At 41.1% G+C, this 16,494-nt stretch overlaps 1 long non-coding RNA gene across 1 annotated transcript in view; it reads left to right on the top strand.

The window, feature by feature from the left end:
- Positions 1–16,494, top strand: part of LOC117357947 — an 85,874-nt gene that overhangs the window by 50,511 nt on the left and 18,869 nt on the right. Inside the window, exons 2-3 of the long non-coding RNA XR_004538908.1 lie at positions 3,714–3,830; positions 7,967–8,001. This is a non-coding gene — a long non-coding RNA (uncharacterized LOC117357947). The remainder of the gene's footprint in view (positions 1–3,713; positions 3,831–7,966; positions 8,002–16,494) is intronic.

Below are 16,494 nucleotides of genomic sequence, written 5' to 3'. Positions count from 1 at the left end.
GGATTTCCCCAAGCCATCTCAATAATGGCCTATGGACTTCTCTTTTAGGAAACTAATTCCAGATAAGAACATTAGAATTGCTATACTGCAATAGACCGAAGGTCCATCAAGCCCAATATCCATGTTGAAGCAGGTGACCAAACGCTTGGCTAGCCCAGTGGGGCGGCCTTCTTTATTTTCAAGTTTATTTAAAATTTGATTGATCACCTAATCATGTATTCAAGGCGATGCATAATTCTAAAAACAATTTATGACAGTATACAGGGAAACAAAAATTCATATAACAAATACATGACTTACAGGACAGACAGGACCAGTATGGGATATGGGATGGAAATACAATAATCAAAAGCAGATGAAACATTTAAGTGTTGTTGTTTTTTTTATTAGAAAAAAGATAGTTGGATCTTTGGCTTTGTGGTGTGTGCTCACAGTCTTCCACCTTTCCCTGGCACTGTGATATGAACATTCTGATTTCAGAGCAATTTGATTCTCCAGAAGGTGCTATTATGATAGTGAGAGCCATGTTTGACTTGTATCCTCTGAAAACCAAAAAAAAACTCTGTGGAGTGACGATGTTCCTAAATGGACTTTATTTGAAAGTGTCAAAGTTCCAAAGGTACACTGAAATCATCCACATAAAATAATTCCATCCACATAAAAATAAATCATCCACATAAGAGCCTTAAAGGACTAGGGATACAGGACCCAAAATTTTGGGAGTGACATTGGATCTGCATCTCACCTTAGAAGAACATACAAATTTGTTAGTCAGAAAATGTTTCTCGGTCTTATGGAAACTTCGAACCATTAAAAAATATTTTGATGTAGTATCATTTTGTCTGCTAGTTCAGTCTTCTATCTTAAGTATGCTTGACTATTGCAATATTATTTATTTGGGGACATACAAGAAAACCCTGAAAAGACTTTGAGTTATTCAAATTTCAGCAGTTCGGCTGATTTTTGGTGTGAAAAAATGGGAACATATTACTCCCTATTATCAAAAACTACATTGGTTACCAATGGAGGCAAGAGTTTTGTTTAAATTTTCCTGTATTTGTTTTAAATCAATATTTGGTATGGCTCCTGCATACCTGGTCTCTCACTTTTTTTCTAGACTGTTTTAATAGGCCTACATGCAGAATCCATATATTTGCTTACCCAACAGTAAGGGCTCCTTTTACAAAGCCACATTAGCGGTTTAACGCACGTAATAGCGCGCGTTAAACTGCTGGCTGCACTAGACGCTAATGCCAGCATTGAACTGGCGTTAGTTCTAGCCGTGTAGTGCGGGTTTAGTGCATGCTAAAAAGATACGTGTGTTAAAACCACTAACGCGGCTTTGTAACAGGAGTCCTAAATGCTTTCCATTTTAAAAGATTTCTGGATAGAACTCTTGCATTTCAGGCAGGAAAAATGAATGACTGGCTGGGTAATAGTATTATGCCTGTTTCATCTTATTTTATTTTTAGAAAATTAGTAAAAACACAGCTGTTTGATCGATTTGTACCCAAATGATTCACTGTTATAATTTTTTATCTTTTTATCTTGTATGTATTTCTAATGATTTATATTGTATTTTTTTTACCCGATTGTCCAGTACTTCTTATTGTAAACCACCTCAAACTATTATGGCTTTGGCTGTATACAAGATTAAAATTATTATTATTATTATTATAAGGGCTATTGAGGTTGTAGATAGGTGAGTATAGTGGGTTTTGGGGGGCTCACCAAAACCTATAAGGGAGTTCTGATAAGATGTTTATGTGGCACCCTTTTTGTGAAGTTCACAGCAGTGCCCTGTAAGGTACCCCACTGCTCTGTTGCCATGTCTGGGTGGCCAGTCCATTACAAGATTGTCCTCTCCCATGTCTAAATGGTCTTGTTCTGGGCATTTGGTTCTTGGATGAAATTTTGGTCGAAAATTTGGTAACCCAGCCTGCTGATTAACCGTTCCCCTTAACTGTTTGTCTGTCTTGCCTGTTTAGATTGTAAATAGTAAATAGAAGATCGTGACCAGGTTTAAGGAGAACAATGATAGTAGCCTCAGTAAAAGAATCTTTACTGAGCTTACTGTAAATAAAAGACTGTAGAAGTTTTAAAGAGAGGCATGTGGCTGTATGTTGATAAAACTCTATAGAAAGTCAATTACCTCCTGGTGGAAATAGCCTTCTTAATTTCCTCAAGAGATATGGGAGTGTTGAGACTTTCCATCTGTGAGTCAAAAAGGGTAAGGCAGTTAATATTAGCCAAGAAATCATTAATCTGAACTTGAGAGGAGGATTTCTTAGATTGATATATATCAGCCTAGTACTTAGAAAAAAGGGAAGCAAAGTCCTCCAATTTAGTTAACATAACTGTCATTTTTGATCGTAGTAATTTGAGTGGCTCTTTTTAGAGCTTTGAAAGAGTTGGCAAGTAATTTACCAGCCGTATTCATACCGGAATAATAAACAGCTTGTTCTGACATTAATGCAATACCAGCATTCTTGCTCAGCAGTTGATTTAATTGAAATTTCAACTTTTGAAGAGAAAGTAATGAGCTGTTATTACCAGTCAGATTGTTATGATATTGTTGCTCTAAACCAGACATGTCAAACTCTGGCCCGTGAGCCAAATCTGGACCGCGGTGTAATAAAATTTGGCCCACAAGACAATTAAAAAATTTCACTTAAGCTGGCCCACCCGCAGACAGGTACAAGCGCTGTATCAGCTGTAGGTTCACATGGCTTCCCGATCTCACATTAACGTAGCCTTCAGAGGATTGCTAGTTGGCTGTAGCGATCCTAGCAGGGATCAGCAGCATGTTCCCTCTGCCTTGGTCCCGTATGTCAGAGGAGGGGCGGGACTGCAGCAGAGGGAACATGCTTTGGAGGCCGACAGCAGCCTGCTAGGATCGCTACAGCTGACCGGCGATCCTCTGCAGGCTGCTTTAATGTGAGACCGGGAAGCCTAGAAATGATACCAACAGCAAAATAGTTAGGTATAAGTTTGCAGGAAGGCAGAACAGGAAAACTTTCAAAATGGCATCACTAAGGAAAGATGCCAGACCTCCGGGGGAGGGAAGGGAAGAAGAAAGGAGATCCTGGTAAGCAAGTTATCAGAAGACAACCCAGAGCCTGGGACCATAACATGAGTTGAATAATGATCAGATAACAAAAGATAGAAAAAATAATTTTATTTTCTGTTTTGTGATTACAATATGTCAGATTTGAAATGTGTATCCCGCCAGAGCTGGTGTTAGACAGCAGACATGAACTTGGACCTAAAAGAGAGAGGAAAAGTCTTTTTTATTTATTTTGTTTACATCACAGAGCCTGCGTAGAGTTGGAGAGGTTGTAACCTTTAACTTCTACTAAGACTAAGGGGTCCTTTTATTAAGGTGCACATTTAGCGAGTTCTAAATGGGTTAGCATACCTTAAAAGGACCCTTAAGTATCTTAATTAAAAATTTGGCCCACGACTTAGCCTATATTTTAGATTTTGGCCCCTTATGTGATTGAGTTTGACACCCCTGCTGTAGGTCTATTGACAGGCCACTCTCCAGAGTTCCTTGTTATGTCATCTCATAGCTGTCAACCTTCCTACCTATCTCCCTGGTCCCCAAACCAGGCCACACACTTGTCCCCATCCCTGCCTCTTGACCCTAATCTGCATCACTATGCAACCAATGTATGATATTTGGACCCTAATTGTAAATCTTTTACACACAGGCCAACTTGAAGAGCAGGCACACCAGGAGCAACCTACTACCTCCCTGGCATCCTGAGGAGCGGCCTGCTTCCCCAGAAGAGGCCCAGGAAGGACAAGACAGGAACCAGGAGGAGGAGGTGAGGTAGACCCCAGAATCTGGTAGACACCATTCCACGGGCCAAGTGCAGACACCTAGTAGGATGAGGACCCCTGGAGCAAACTCCCCTAGAGGGTAAAGAAGAGGGGGAGGAGAAAGAGGAGGAGCATCACAGCCACCCAGTGGCGGCTCAAGGATCAGATGCTCTAGCAGCCCCTACAGCTGAACCCAACCACATTGATTTACTCCTGCAGTAATTCTCCCTCACGAGCAGAGACATGCTGCAGGAGCTCAGTGCACAATGCCAGATCATGGTCCAAATGGTAGGCTTGCTATTGAGTCTTCTTGAACGGTGTTGACTCCCACACTGATAGCCATATATACACAGACAGAAGAGTGATCATATTGGGGCAGCTGTAGGGTCCATCCAGACCAGTATCCTGTTCCCAACAGTGACCAATCCAGATCGCAGGTATCTGTTAAGAATCAAATGGGTATAACAGATATTATGCTGCTTATTCCAGGCACAATTGGTGGTTTCCCCAAATCCATCTTACTAATGGATATATCTTGTAGGACATTATTCAGATCCATCTTTTAATGCCTGCTATGCTAACTGATGTCACCACATTCCCTGGCAATGAATGCCAGAGTTGATGTACATGTTTATATGCTGTTACCATGGGGGTTCTAGGGTAAATATATTTGTTTCACCGTTTTGCATAGCAATGTGTATGTCTCCATTTTGTAACAAATGTCTAGACATCCTAATATGCAAGGCAAACGGATAGCCCTTGCCCCCCCCCCCCCCAACCATACAGGAAAGGACATTCTCCCATCTCCAACTAGTCAGTTCTCCCCCAGCCTGCCTCACAGGAATATGGGAAGGTGTGTAGGTAAACCTTGTAGCAGACAGTATCCACTGATGTTGTTCCACTGACATGGACCTGGGACTACAGAGCAGGTCACTGAAACATCCGTGTGGCCAAGGGTGGAGGGTAACCCACATACCTATCTGAACAGTAAGAACATAAGAATGGACTTACTGGGTTAGATCAATGGTCCATCTAGCCCAGTATCTCATCTTCACGGTGGCCAATCCAGGTCACAAATACCAGCCATAAACCCAAATAGTAGCAACATTCAACTCTGTAGCCATCAGGCTGCTGGGGGAGCACACGAAGGACCAGAGACATTGGCCAGGCAGGAAACAGACATGTGGGCCAAGGGAAAGGTGACAGTGGTGGAGCTGCATGGTGTGTGACAGCAACAAGGGCACACAGCTGGCCTGCTTCTCCCCTTGTCAAATACCATGCTGGAGACTGGAGCCATCGTCCCAGTACAGTTGTCCCTGGACAGGTAAGGTAGTATGTTGCCCAGCTGGACCCAGATGGGGACCCAAATCTCCTGCTGTGGCCAACATCTCCTACAATGGCCCACATAATCTGACCAACGAGGACTGAGGTTGGTCAACTAGTTTAACACATCTACTGAATCCCCTGCTATAAATGTCACCGCAAGCCATTGGTTATATGTTGTTGTTTTTTTTTTTTTGTTCTTTTTTCAATTATAAATCACTCTGAAGGGTAATTAGGCCATTTGGTGGTATATCAAATGACAACAAAAGATAAAGATGGGGAAGGGGAGGGAAGGGGCACACAAGAAGATTAGGGGAGGAAGCTGCTGTTATTTGAAATCAGATGATGAAGACAAATATAGTGATGGAATTCAGAAATACATGGGATGAAGACAGATGAAACATAGAAACATAGAAACAGAAAAAAGCAGCAGAAAGAGGATGGAATCAGAACAAAGTGACCTCTTAGCAATAAATGGTTATGGGCAGGACTGGTGCTTAGATGACAACTGCACTAGCTGGGAAATCTCAAAAAGACAGATCAGGGCCATATGTGTGTATTTTATTCCACCTTGTTGAGCATACTGGATTGGCTTTGTCATATTAACCACTGCCATAGCCTTTTTAAACACCATTCCTGCCCATCGTAACACATCAACTGCCATGAGATCATATTTGTTTTGATTCCATCCTCTTTCTCTATAGGAATCCTCTGGGTGTATTCCATGCTTTTTTTTTTTTTTAATTCCATCACTGTACAGTGGAACCTTGGTTTACGAGCATAGTTCGAACCAGAAGTATGCTCGTAAACAAAAATTGCTCATATATCAAAGCAAATTTCCCCATAGGAATGAATGGAAACTCGCTTGATACATTCCCCCCCCAGGCCACCGGCGCTGCTCCGTTCCCCCCCTAGAGGTCACAGGTGCTGCTCCATACCCCCCCCTGCAATCCAGCATCCTCCCCGCTCACGTTTCCCCCCCTACGATCCTACATCCACCACCGAGCACCCAAATTACATCCCTTACCCTGATTTGACACCAGCACCAACGTACAAGACATGCTGGTGTACGAAGATCCTCCTTCTAGGCTGGGCTGGGCTGGACTGAGCATCGGAGATCCTCCCTCGGAAAGAGTGAGACCAGAAGGCCTTGAGCATGCACAAATGCTCAAGGCCCTGTCCAGCCCAGCCCAGAGGGAGGATCTTCGATTCTCAGTCCAGCCCAGCCCAGAGGGAGGATCTTCGGGCACCGGCACCAGCATGTCCTGTGCGTTGGTGCTGGTGCCGGTGCCAAATCAGGGTAAGGGATGTTATTTGGGTGCTCGGTGGGGGATGTAGGATTGCAGGGGAGGACGACGCGAGCGGGGGGATGCCAGATTGTGTGTGTGGGGGGGGGCACTCGTAAATCGAGTCAAGCTTGGTTTCTGAGGCGCCGATTTTGCGAATGTTTTGCTCGTCTTGCAAAACACTCGCAAACCGGTGCACTCGTAAACCGAGGTTTGACTTTATTTGTCTCTACCATTTCCACCAGGAGAATATTCCAGGCATCAACCACCAGGTCTTTATCTGTCTTCATTTACTGTGGTACTATGTTAGAAGGACTTGGGTGATGTTATTGGAAACTCTCGTTATGTGTTATATAAATGAAGCTGCAGCCAAATTTGGACCAAACTATGGGGTCCTTTTACTAAGGGCGCCTTTTACAAAGGTGCGCACTAGCTGCTACCGCCTCCTTTTAAGCAGGAGGTAATTTTTCAGCTAGCGCACGCTATAGCGTGCGCTAGTCTTGTACGTATGCTAAAAACACTAGCGCACCTTTGTAAAAGAAGCCCTAAGGCGCGCTAGCCGATTTTGTGCATGCTAACCGATTTAGTGTGCGCTAAATGCTAAGGCATCCATTATATTCTACGGGCGCCTTAACATTTAGCGTGCACTAAATCAGTTAATGCACCTTAGTAAAAGGATCCCTACGTTGCTTGTGGTTTTGGGATGGGGAGTGGGGAGTGGGGGTTGAATGGTTAGGAAAGAATCAGGAAGGGAAGTGGAGCAGTTTCAGGTACCTAGGTTTGTTTTATTTCTCAGGGAATCTCCTGAAAGAGATGTTTTGCATGCTATAGCCACAGCATAGTAAAAGTCCCTTAGTGCAATGCAATGCAATGCTTTGACCTTAACATTTGGACAAGATAAGACACAACATGACCCGTGTTCTGATGTCCTCTCAATTCTTCCTGCAAGGCCATTGGAGAATTTTTGCTCAATCTCTCTCTGAATAAAACATCCTTATCTGAAAGCTGTGGTAGGTTCTATTAGATGCAAAAACATGAGACCTTAATACTCTCCTCCTCGCCTTGAGGTTGTTTTGTCTGTAACTTAATGAGCATATAATATTAGCACACTACTAGAATTATATTTTTACTCATTTACTTTCTTTTTAAAAAAAATAACTTTCACAGTCTAAAGCAGCTTAATAAATGCCATCTGAATATCAAATTTTGTGATTTTCTCAGGATCATATCATTTCACTTATCACATAACATTTGATGAAAACAGAAAACTTAATTGTGTGATGACCCGCATGTACATAGAAATTTACAAACAGCTTTGAATGCTAGATCAGTCAGAATAGTAAAATGTGCCTTTTGATATAATCTCTTCTTGCATCAATGCTTTAATAAATACGACAATTATTTATTTCAGATGAAAATGACTTTTTTAATGAAAACATATTAAATGAATAGATCCCATATTCACAGAAGTACTGTATCTGATGGCATGAGCCAAGATAATGACTTTATTTTCCCTGTTTCTCTGAATGCAGGGCACTGATGGAGATCAGTTACTGCTGTTGTTTTGGTAAGGTGCCACATAAAAGCATGCCAAATGGGCTTGTATGAGACACTGCTGCTGGAACCCCATTTTATCTGTTATTCATGGTTTGTTTGTTTTTGTAAGGAGACTAGACACTGTAAAAAAGAGGAGAACAGTTACTTAAAACAATTCTATTTCAACAGCATTATGGATTGATTAATCACAGGGCAAAGATCAATAAGTTAATTTATTATATTTATTTTGCTTACTGCAATTTTGTACAATGATTCATAAGGTGCGGATCTTTTGATACTTGTGCAACCAAATTGGGTAACAAACTAATTAACTTTAATAATGGGGCACTGAAAATCAATTATTGATGTTAATTAGCACCAGTTTAAGAACATAAGAATATAAGAATACCGATACTGGGTCAGACCAATGGTCCATCTAGCTCAGTATCCTTTTCCACAGTAACTGATAGAAACCCCAAAGGAAGAAATATTCCATGCTATTGATCCCAGGGCAAGCAGAGGTTTCTCCCATGTCTGTCTCAATAGCAGACTATCGACTTTTCCTCTAGAGCAGGGGTGTCAAAGTCCCTCCTTGAGGGCCACAATCTAGTCGGGTTTTCAGGATTTCCCCAATGAATATGCATGAGATCTATTAGCATACAATGAAAGCAGTGCATGCAAATAGATCTCATGCATAATCATTGGGGAAATCCTGAAAACCCAACTGGATTGCGGCCCTCAAGGAGGGACTTTGACACCCCTGCTCTAGGGACTTATCTAAACCTTTCTTAAACCCAGCTATGCTAACTGTGTTACCATATCCTTTGGCAATGAGTTCCAGAGCACAACTAGTCTTTGAGTGAAAAAAATATTTCCTTTATTTGTTTTAAAAATATTCCCATGCAATTTCATTGAGAGTCCCCTGGTTTTTATACTTTTTGAAAGGGTGAAAAATTGATTCATTTTTACCCATGCTATACCACTCAGAATTTTGTAGAACTCAATCATATCCTCCCTCATCAATCTCATCAAACTGTTTATGAAATATAATTGCACATATAGGGACTCATTAACACAGTCAAGTATTTTGTTAGCAATGCAATGTTTCTGAGAATCTAAGCATATTTAAGGATGCATTAACCCCCTCCCCTTTTACAAAACCATAGCACGGTTTGTAGCGCTGGCCATGGCGGTAACAGCTCCAAAGCTCATAGAATTCCTATGAGCACTGGAGCTGTTACAACCATGGCTTGTACTAAAAACCTTGCTATGATTTTGTAAAAAAAAAGTGTGGGGGGAGCTAAGTTAAGATTTTTCTTACTTATTGTGGAGTCTTTTTTTTTTTAACCTATGATTATTATGAGCTTGCTTATACAATAGCCATTGGCAAAGTTGGTAAAGCTCCTTTTGAACTGAGGACTTTTTTCTACACTCTTTATTAAGTCTTTTCTGTGTCATGTTGGATTTCTCTTCATTGCATTGCATGTTGATGGAATATAGGAATGTCTAGGCAATTGAAATCACCCATGATTATACCGTTACTCAATGTGCCAGCTTTCGTAATCTCTGTAAATATTTCTTCATCTGTCTGCTCATTCTGTCCTGGGGGACGGTAGTATGGCCCTACTTGTATATTCTTTGTGCTTGATATTGAAATGCTTGGTACAATATTTCTTTAAATGTAGCAGTAGACCAGTCATTCCATTTTCCCAATAGATCTTGTCATGGAAATATATATAAAGATAAAACTCATCTCATTCCTTATTCAATCCAAGTACTTTTTCTTATAACGAAGGAGCCATCAGAAGCGGCAGTCTATTGTGTATGAAACACAAAAACTATAGTTTTAATAACCGCTGTACTTCCTCATAGGCTCTTCATTCATATTTTTAACAATAGTTTAATTTATGAATAATTTTGTTCATTTTTCCTTTTTCAATCAACACTTATTTTAATATTCTCAAATTATATATAATAAGTTAAATTTGAACTGATCCGTAACTCTGGTAAGGCGTATCGCCAAATTTATACCAGCTGTTCTTATTTAGTCAAGTCCGCCGCCGACATGCATGTCTCATTTGCATGTATATACAAACTGCTTCAGGGCACAGTAATCTACAAAATAAACATTCATCAAATATTGTATCTCCATATTATTAAAAAGATATACATACTAGAATATCCTAGAATATTGAAGATTATCCCTTAGATAAATTCTCAGAACCTCCAACGGAGCCAAATAATGAGAGATTGGGAAATTTAGGAATCTGAGATTTCTACTTCTAGCCAAATTTTCAGTTTGAAAATGTAACGATATACTGTCTTTAGTATTAGATTTTACCACTGATCGTAAAGTATTCACAGGTACATCATTTCTTCTCTATTTCTTTCAACTGGGTCTCGTATTCAGTTACTTTTATTGTTGTATCTGAAGAAAATTGACAGAGCTTTGAAAAAGTATTTTGAAGTGAGGTTTCAATTCCGTTTACCACAAGCCAAACTTCTTGTAATATAATGATATTTTCCTTAGGAGAAGCCTCAGTGCTAAGGCCCTTATCCATCTGGACAGGGAATAAGCATTGAGTATTTGGTAACATCATTCCTTGACTAGGAGTATCAATAATCAAGTAACCTACCATTAATTGTTGAGAAGGTGACTCAGTCTCTTGAAAGGAGGCTGAATCTAGACTTCCCTCCAATCTCAAATTTGGTTGAAGAGGTGGTGTAGGTTCACCAGGTGATAGGGAAACTGGTTGTGATACATCAACTTTCTCTAAACTAAAATTCTCCAGGGAAGATTGTAAAAATGTATCAATAGGCCCTACTGCTGAAGGAAATACCTTAACCTTTCTTTTCCCCATATTTTTAGAATACCTTAATAAAGTAAGCAATATTAAGAAAGAAAAAAAAAAAAACCTGTTCCCCAGTCCTCTGGTCTCCTCTGGGCTCCGAAGACTTTTAAAGACCTGGACGGGTCTTTCACCAGGTCAGCTGGTAGCTGATAGGTCCATGGATGTGCCTGTCTGCTCTCCCAAGGCTCCTCTGGATTGCTGCTCAGCCCATGCTCCGCGGCGGGAAGTTCTTTTAAAGACCCAGACGGGTCTTTCACCAGGTCAGCTGGTAGCTGATAGGTCCATGGATGTGCCTGTCTGCTCTCCCAAGGCTCCTCTGGATTGCTGCTCAGCCCACGCTCCGCGGTGGGAAGTTCTTTTAAAGACCCAGACGGGTCTTTCACCAAGTTAGCTGTTAGTTGATAGGTCCATGGAGGTGCCTGTCTGTCTCCCAAGGTTCCTCTGGATTGCTGCTCAGCAAGCCAGTACATCTTAATGTTCAAATTTAGAGAGCAGATGTGCAGCTCAATTTTGCACAACCCGTAATGACTGTCTACAGGATGATGATGTTCCAGTAATCAAAACCATTCAAAATCATGGATTGGAGAACAGATCTAAAGTCTGACTTGGATAAAAACTACTCAACAGACGTCGTTTAAAATAAGACTTCTTGATCACTGCTTGAATTTCAGTTTAAATGTTAGTTGTGAATCCAGCAATACTTAAAAGTTACACACCTGGTGAGAGATCTTGATTAAGATGCCAAACAAATAAACTTGCAAAGGTATATTAAAAGTCTGATCATGAGTAATCAACAAAAGTTCTATTTTAGAGATATTCAACAATAACTATTTCTACTCCTAAAACAGAAATCCCATTGAAAATCCCCTTCAGATGAAGAATATCCATATCAAAAAAGATAGATGTTGGGAGTTAGACCAGCTACCTGGGAAGCCCAGGAGGTCAGTAACTGTTTGTGCTTACCCTGTGTTAATTACAAATCATAGCACAATGGTAAATGGAAAGCCTATGCAATTAATGCCAAACCAGAAGGGAATAGGTACTCAGGCTCAGAAAGGCTAATCACCTAAGGACTGCATTCTCCAGATAGTTCATTATACACAGCTTAATACTAATTTATACATATAGACAATGTAATCTGTTATACACAAACAAGAAAATGAAACACAGGCTATAGAATAATTGATGTTAATGAGCAATAATAGGCTATAATTTTCCTTAATTAGTACGAATTGACAACAATTAGCAGCTATGCATGTAACTGCTCTCTGTCAGTATTTTATAAGTTGCACGCTCAAATTCCAGATTGAGTTAACTTCAAGGAGGCGTGCACCTGGGAGAAACATGAGCAGGTTGGGGACGAATCAAACAGTTGTGTGAACAGGTTATAGAGTACTAGCATTGATTAGCCTAACTGCTCATATGAAGATGAAGTGGCGCAGTAAGGAGGGGGGGCAGACCACCCCTGGCACCGTCTTGGTGAGGATGCCAGCACCTCTTCACACCCCCCATGCCATGCTCACGCCCTCCTCCATACTCACCCCGTGTACCTCTTTAAATCTTCCCAGCATGAGCAACTACTCTGGCCTGCTGCTCATGCCGGCCTGGCTCCCTCTGAAATCACTTCCGGGTTACAGGGCCAGGAAGTAACATCAGAGGGAAAGCCAATGCCAGCGTGAGCAGCGAGCTGGAGAAGCTGCTCGTGCTGGTGAAGATTTTGCAGAAGTGCAGGAGTAGAAGGGAGGATATGATGCATGGGGCATGGAAGGAAAGGGAGAGTGGAGAGGAGGACACCGGGGGGGGGGCATCATCTACCCTCGCTACGCCACTGCGAAGAGGTGCGGGAACCTGTTCCTCTCTATTGTTGGTGATTCTTTAGAATGAGGGGGTTTAGGTGGTTTGTTTTGAATGCGTGTCTTTTGGCAGTCTGTGTGTGAGGATCCATGAATATGTTGCTTGTTGTGCCTTATTATGGAGTTCTATTTAAATCTGTGAGTGGAGTGTGTGGAGAGGTTCTCTAAGGGTGAGCATGCTTGTTTTTGTCTGGAGACTGGCTGATTGGGGGATGTTCGAATGGTGTTGGTGTGGGGGTGAGTAGGGGGGTTTAGTGGGTGGGTGTGGTTGTCTGCATTTGTATCATATTCGTAGGAGTCTGGATCTGTTTCTTGGGGTTATTTTTCTTGCTTGGTTTGGGTCTGGTGGGTGAATTACCCTTCTGTGTACTCAACATAAGGAAACGGTAAGAGGTTCTTTATGCGGTGTGGGAACTGGAGAGTGATAGGGGTTAGTTTAGGGGTAGTTTATGATAAAATGTGCTTTTTTTCACCATTTGATTGCAGTTTCTGATTGGCTTCTCTAATGTCTAAGGATGTGATCGATTGGGTTTCACTGAATGTTAAAGGGTTGAATTCTGGGTATAAAATAAATAATTTATTTAAAGAAGGGAGGAGGTTAAAAGCTGATTCTGTATGCTTACAGGAAACCCACTTAATGAAAAGAATATTTGTTAAGAAGCACGGACTATCCTTCTGTATTTTTGGCTTCTGATGCTCAGCACCCTAAAAAGGGAAGTGTGGGTGTATTGATTTCTAAAACACTGGATTTTCATTTTTGATATTAAGTGGGATTCTGCAGTCAGATTTCTTCTGCTACACTGTATAATTTCCAGTAAAAAAAATACAAAAAAAACCTGGTGGATGGTTGTACAGTATATATAGGCCTTGTATTGGGCAGGGGGTCTTTTGTGAGGATTTGAGTAAGCAGGGTCAGGATTTTAGTGATAGTCTTCTTATTTTGGGAGGAGACTAACACTGTTTTAAATCTTCATATGGACTCTTCTAGCCAGGTGGGACAGGATTCTGCTGGGCATTGCAAAAAAAAATTGAAACTGATGCTGGGGCAATGCCAGTTGTGGATGGAATGCACTATTGGTAAGACAAATTATCTATTTTACTCTATTCCTCATGATGTCTATAAACAGATAGATGTTTTTGTTAGAGAAGAAATTAGTATCTATCATTTTGACTTGTGACATTCTAGCTACCACATGGTCTGATCACTGGGCACTTTTGCTTCCATTTAACTGGGGGGAACATGTGGAGACCTCTACTTTTGGAAACTGAATGAATCTTTGTTGAATAAGCTAGAAATTTATAAAGGTCTTTATAAATGTTTGGGAGAACATTTTTTTGTTTAATGAGGCTTCTGCTTCCAATATTGTTGTAATGGACAGTATGTTGACTATTTAATCTCTGCAGTTCCCATTTTAAGAAGGTTAGTTTGAAGCATGAAACTCTTATACAGGAAAAAATCTTGAGCTTAAAAACTCAGCATAAGCTGTAATTTAACTAACAGGATAGGAAGCAGAAGGCCTTCACAATGAGCTTACCAGGCTTGAAGCTAAGGATATTGTCCATATGTGAGATAGATCTAAAAATTTTTATATGGAGGGAGAGAATAGAGCTGGAAATATTCTTGCTGAGGGACTGAAAGCTAAAGGACAGCTACATCATAAAGTCAAAATTAGAACAGGAGCAGGAGTGTGGGCCTGTAAGACGGAGGAGATTCAAGAAATATTCTGACTTTTTTTTATCAACAGCTATATGCTAGTAAGGTAAGGTTCATGTTCAGTAGGAAATTCTCTTAATGCCTGTGAAGGTCTCCATCTTTCTGAAATAGAATCTCTTATTCTTGATGAGATTACAGCTTCAGAGGTTTTGACAGCTATCAAAACTCTTAAAATCGGCAAGGCCACAGGCTTGGATGTTCTGTCTTTTCATTTTTATAAGGCATATTGTCATATCCTGGATCCTAGATTAGTGCAATACTGCATGGTGAGGATTTGCCTGACTGTATGAATACCACAGTATCACCCTTATTCTTAATTCAAAGCAAAGTTGCAGGAGCGTGTGGGTCCTATAGGCTTGTTTCACTTATTAATCTTGAAGCAAAATTGTTGGCTAAAATTCTTGCCACCAGATTAGAAGCCTTTCTACCTTGGTTTATTAAGGATGATCAATCTGGGTTCATCCCAGGTAATGAGGAGCACAATAATATTTGTCTTTTGAATTTACAGTGGTGGGCTCACAGGGACTGTATCACATTGCTTTTATGGTGGTAGATGCAGTGAAAGTCTTTGACCACTTTGAAAGGGCTTTTATGTTTTGTGATTTGCACAGAATGGGTCTGGGAGATAACATTCTTGCTTGGATATGGGCATTGTTTCTTAGTCAACAGGCTCACTTAAGGATAAATGGTGAGTATTTTGAAGTCTTGAGGTATGCGTTGAGGCTGTCCTCTATTCCCCTACATTTCGGTATGGTTATTGAGGAAATAGAAAGGAAGAAATAAGGCCCTCAAATACAAGCCACACAAAAAAGAGCAAGTGAGATGTAAAATCAACTCAAATGCAAGACTAATCTACCATAATATCCAATGGGAACAGCAGACTGAGCAGGAAAGGTCTTTTACATTCCAGATGCAAATCTTTATTTTCCTTGCTCAGTCTGCTGATCCCATTGAATATTATGGTAGATTAATCCTGCATTTGGGTTGATTGTATATCTTGCTTGCCCTTTTTTTTTTTGTCTAGCTACGGTTATTGAACCATTTGCAGAGCAGGTGACGTATAATGCAGATGTGAAGGGTATTAAAGTGGGAGAGAGTGATCACAAAATTACTTTGTTTGCAGATGATATTATTTTTATGCTAGCTAATCCATTTATCTCCCTACCAGTGTTGTTGAAGGAAATTGCAGAGTATAGTCAGGTGTCTGGCTATAAATTAAATTTAAGTCTGAAGAGCTTTGAATTTTTGTTCCCTCTTCTTTGGAGGAAAAAAATGAAGAGTTTTATTCAGGATCTGGGGGTACAGTTGTGTGAAGATCCAAATAATCTGTGGCCATATAATTTTGGTCTTTTGTGTCAAGCTCTATCCAGAGATTTGGATATTTGGGGTTCTAAGAGCTTCTCCTGGTTAGGATGAATTGCAATTACAAAAATGAATATCCTACCACGTATATTGTTTTTGTCCAGACTTTGTCCCTTTCATCTAGCTGCCCCCTATGCCTGGAATAAATTACTCGAGTTTGTCCATCAAGCCCCTTCCCTTTTTTAAAAGCAGACTGAAAACTCACCTTTTTGATATAGCCTTCAATCCTTAACCCTATTCCTCTGCCCTCCAACCCAGCCAGTTGATTAACCGTTCCCCTTAACTGTATCTCCAAGATCTCAGAGAGAACGAGAGCCAGAAGGCCTTGAGCATGCGCAGATGCTCAAGGCCCAGCCCAGGCAAGAGGCGGGGTCTTTCCTTAACTGGCACCGACACGCAGCAGATGGGGTAAGGAGCTTGTTTGGGTGGGCGGGCGGGCGGATGCCGCTTCCAGTACGGGGGTGTTTGCGGGTGGGGGTGCGATGCCGGTTTGAGCGGGGAGAGGGGAGGGTGATGGAGCAGCGCCGGTAGCCTTGGGGTGGAGGGGGAGGAGGAGGTGGAACAAATCAAAGCGAGTTTCCCTTACTTCCTATGGGGAAACTCGCTTTGATATACAGTGGAACCTTGGTTTACGAGCATAATTCGTTCCAGAAGCATGCTCGTAAACCAAATTGCTCGTATATCAAAGCAAGTTTCCTCATAGGAAGTAAGGGAAACTGCTTTGATTGGTTCCACCTCCTCCC

Source organism: Geotrypetes seraphini, chromosome 3 (genome assembly GCF_902459505.1).
Source record: "Geotrypetes seraphini chromosome 3, aGeoSer1.1, whole genome shotgun sequence".
Taxonomy (NCBI): Eukaryota; Metazoa; Chordata; class Amphibia; order Gymnophiona; family Dermophiidae; genus Geotrypetes; species Geotrypetes seraphini.
Note: the sequence above shows the minus strand (reverse complement) of the source record. Positions and strands in the feature narration are given on the sequence as shown.